The sequence below is a fragment of the Camelina sativa genome, chromosome 5 (genome assembly GCF_000633955.1).
Source record: "Camelina sativa cultivar DH55 chromosome 5, Cs, whole genome shotgun sequence".
Classification (NCBI taxonomy): Eukaryota; Viridiplantae; Streptophyta; class Magnoliopsida; order Brassicales; family Brassicaceae; genus Camelina; species Camelina sativa.
In genome coordinates, this window is record NC_025689.1 from 21,307,728 (window position 1) to 21,312,123 (window position 4,396).

A 4,396-nucleotide genomic window follows, 5' to 3' on the forward strand; every position below is an offset into this window, starting at 1 on the left:
ATGTTTTCTGTTACATTTCCTTGTAAATGTATCATTTAATTTATTTTGATTTTTCTTAGAAGAAACTCTCTCGGGAACCATTATGAAAGCACCAGTTGTGAACATTTTTTCGGACGCTGATAGCCAATAATTATCTAGTATCTCTTTCATTCTCTCATCTTTTTAGTTTCGTATCTTTAGTTAGCTCTAACAGTTTTACATGGCTTTTTATGTCATTTTTAATTTGTCCCGAATCTTTGTTTAATCTAATAGAGAGCATGGAGATGTTTTCCTTGAGCCACCTTCTTTGATATCCTTTGCTCACTATTCTGGCCTAGAAGACGATAAAATATCATGATATTATGAGCCTTATCCTTTGATACAGATCTAGTAATAGGACCGTCGTTAGTTAGCTAGAAAACAGAGGAACAACTAAAAAACAGAGGGACGTAAACTTATGGTTCCTTTAACCCAAGTCTCTTGCTTAGAGAACTAGGTTAATGTAGGAAGGTGCTTTCTTATTGATCATTGAGTCTCCTTATATAGGAAAACCCTTACAACTGACTTATGCTAAAATAAGTAAAAATACCAAAACCTTAGTTCAATAATAAAAGGTAATAGCAATCTAATCTAAACAACCGACTAAGAAGAGGCTTTGGGCTTCCTCTTATGATACGTAATGCTATATCTCGTATCATTACTCCCCTCTTCGACTAAGAGCTTGTCCTCAAGCTCCAACTCTGGATACGCTTCTAAGAGCTTGTCTGCATCTTCCCAAGTCGATTCATCCTCTGCATCTTTGGTCCATTTGACCAACACTTGTTTCTTGCCTCCTCGCATTCTTGCTTTCAACAGTGTTAGTGGTTTCTCTAGCACCAGTCGACCCTGTAGAACTGGCGGTAAAGTTGGCTCTTCTTGAGAGCGAGATCCCTTACGACCCTTAAGTAGGGAAACATGAAACACAAGATGTATCTTGCAGCCGTCTGAAGACGTAGACGATATGAAACTGCACAAACCCTATCCAATATCTCAAATGGTCCATAAAAGTTGTAAAGGTATAGAGGACAGCAAACCACTCAAACTGCTTGGAAACGCGCCAAGCAAACGCTTTTATTCAAACTTATAAAAAACTCACTTTTACAAGTTATGAATCTAAGCCTACTCTCTTGTCTATCTATCACAACACCCTGTGTAGATCTAAAAGAGTAAAATGAACACACTCACCTTCAAAGCCTTTTTTTCGATTGCTTGAAGGTTTACAAAACTCACAAACTTTTCCCCACGAGTGCTAACTCTTTTTGCGGCTAGCCCTCGTCCCTTTAAACCTTACACAAACGATCTCTAACCTAGATCTTTGTGAATCCCTAACTAAAAGAAAATATTCCTTATCCTAAGAAATATCCTCCTTTAATCTCTCGATCAAATATACTCTCAATATCCTCGTGTATATCTTGATCTTCTTCTTCCTTCCTTCTCACGTTCCCTGTCACGACATCCCATAAACTTCCTCCACGTCAGCTCATCTGCCACATCAGCATATCAGCACTCTGAGACACTTCGCAAGCTCCTGTCACCTTCAGAGCTCTGATGCACTTTCAAAACTTAGGCGACAGTTTTGTAAAAGCTTTCTTGGATACAGTCAACTGCCGGTAGGGCTGGAGCTTGAGCCACACCCAGTCGTCGATTTTAAATTCCACAAACCTATGATTTTTATCATATGCAAGCTTCATTCGTTGTTGAGCCTCTAGAAGCCGTTCTCGAGCTGTGATAAAAAACTCATCTCGCTCTTCCGACGCGACATCCAATGCTTCAACCTTAGTACTTCCTCCCACATAATCAAGCAGCCTAGGCGGCTCCCTCTCATACACCACTTGAAATGGTATTGCCTTAAGACCAGAATGAAAGGACGTGTTGTAACAATACTCCACCCACGGCAACCAGCCCAACCACTGTGTTGGGTTATCTACCGTTAACCACCATATATACATTTCCAGCGTTCAGTTAACGACTTCAGTTTGCCCATCTGTCTGAGGTTGGTAAGCTGTAGTGAAACATAAGTCTGTCCCCACCAATCGAAACAACTCCCGCCAAAACAAACTTCAAAATATATTGTCTCGATCCATAACTATGGTCTCAGGAATGCCATGTAAACAAAAAAATATCTCAGAAGAATGCTTGAGCTACTGAACCGGCTGTGTAAGGATGGCTTAAAGAAATGAAGTGAGCATACTTAGAAAAACGATCCATCACGACTATAATCACCATTTTCCCTGATACTTTCGGCAAAGCCTCAACAAAGTCCATTGATATGACGGACCAAATTTGAGTTGGGACCGGAAGTGGTTGGAGCAAACCACCAGGTTGTAGTGTTTCCCACTTGTTCTTCTGGCAGACCTGGCATTCCCTAACAAATTCTTGAACCGCCTTCTTCCAGCCCTTCCAATAGAAATCCTGACGTATCCACTCCATTGTTTTCTGTACTCCTTCATGGCCAAAGTTGTGAAATGCAGAAATGACCTCTCTCACCAGTGCAGATTCAGCGTCGAGATAGGCTCGACCTTTGAAAAATATTAGTCCATCACAAACCTCCCAATCGTGAGACATCTCTCCACGAATTATCTTATCTCGTACTTCCGCCATGTTGATTTTTTTTTCTACTTCAGCACGTAACCTTGCAAAAATTCATGTATTAGAGCCTCTTAACGCATACAATACACATTCTCCCTCCTCTTCTTCTTCATTACAACGTGACAAAGAGTCTGCCACCCCATTAGACTTGCCCGAACGAAATTCAACAGTAAAATTAAATCCTAAAAACTTGCTGATCCAATGTATTTGTGGAGACGTGGAAAGCCGTTGTTCCAATATAAATTTCAAACTATAATGATCAGTCCAAATTAAGAATTGACGACCCCATAAATACGGCCTTCAATGCAACACAACCTTTGCTAATCCAATGAGCTCGTTTTCATAAGCTGCAAGCTTGTGGTGTCGCTCTGCAAGTTTCCTACTAAAGAATGCTATTGGATGTTCCTTTTGGTGAAGAACTGCTCCAATCTCACTACCTGAAGCATCACACTCGACAGTAAACTCTTGAGAGAAAACTGGTAGTGCCAAAACCGGAGCCTCAAACAATGCTCACTTGAGAGTTGTAAATGCTGCTTCAGCCTTGTCATTCCACAAAAACCCTGTTTTCTTCAAAACACTCATTAATGGAGCTGCGAGAATGCCATAATCCCATATAAACTTGCGATAATAGCCAGATAACCCTAAAAATCCATGAACAGCACGTGAAGACATGGGTCTCGGCCAATCTCTTATCGCTGATACCTTCGACTCATCCACCTTAATTTACTCCAGCACGGGAAATAACATGTCCAAGATATCCCACTTCCTCCTTTCCAAAAAAACAGTTGGAATGTTTTAAAAAGAGCTTATGAGCGCGTAAAAGTTCAAAAACCATCCTCATGTGAAGCAGATGTTCTTCCCATGTCGAGCTGTAGACTAGAATATCATCAAAAAAAACGAGAACAAATTTCCAGAGTATGCCTTGGAACACCGAATTCATGAGACTTTGAAACGTTGATGGTACGTTTGCAAGGCCAAATGGCATAACTAGAAACTCATAATGACCATGGTGAGTTCGAAAAGCCGTTTTCTCAATGTCTTCATCAAACATTTCACTTGGTGATAACCCGAGGTTAGATCAAGCTTAGTAAAGTAATGCGCCGCGTGCAACTCATCTAAAAGCTCATCCACTACTGGAATTGGAAATTTGTCTTTAACTGTCACCTTATTAAGTTCTCTGAAATCAATGCAAAATCTCCATGTATTATCCGCTTTTTTTACCAACAAAATCAGAGAGGAGAATGGTGAAGAACTTGGGCGTATGACCCCATTTCGAAGCATTTCAGCACAGTGTCTCTCAATCTCATTTTTCAATAAATGTGGATAACGATAAGGTCTCACTGCCACCAGACCTACTCCGCCTATCAATCGAATCCTGTGATCAAAAGCTCTCTGCGTAGGTAGTCCTGTTGGCTTATCAAACAATTCTTCAAATTCAAACAGTAGTCCATCAAGCAATGTTGGGGTAGTTTGCGTTGTCTATGCGTGTACCACAGACTCTCTACACGGCCTTTGAGAAACAGATGCAGATTCACTCTCCCTCATTGTTGTAAAAATCTCTTCGTCCTCTCCCATCCATTTCTCCAAAGGACCATTGCTACTGATTGTATCTTCGCGGACAAACTTGATAGTCCTTGTCAGACCATCCCAAATAACTCGACCGAGAGCGTTTAACCAGCGTATTCCGAGGACTACGTCAACCCCGCTTAATGGAATTGCAAAGCAATCTGTGATAAACTGATGCCCTTGCACCATTATTGTAAGTCCTTTACATAATCCATCCACATGA

At 40.9% G+C, this 4,396-nt stretch overlaps 1 pseudogene; it reads right to left on the bottom strand.

Moving 5' to 3' along the window:
- On the bottom strand, positions 622–3,888 carry LOC109132889 (annotated as a pseudogene).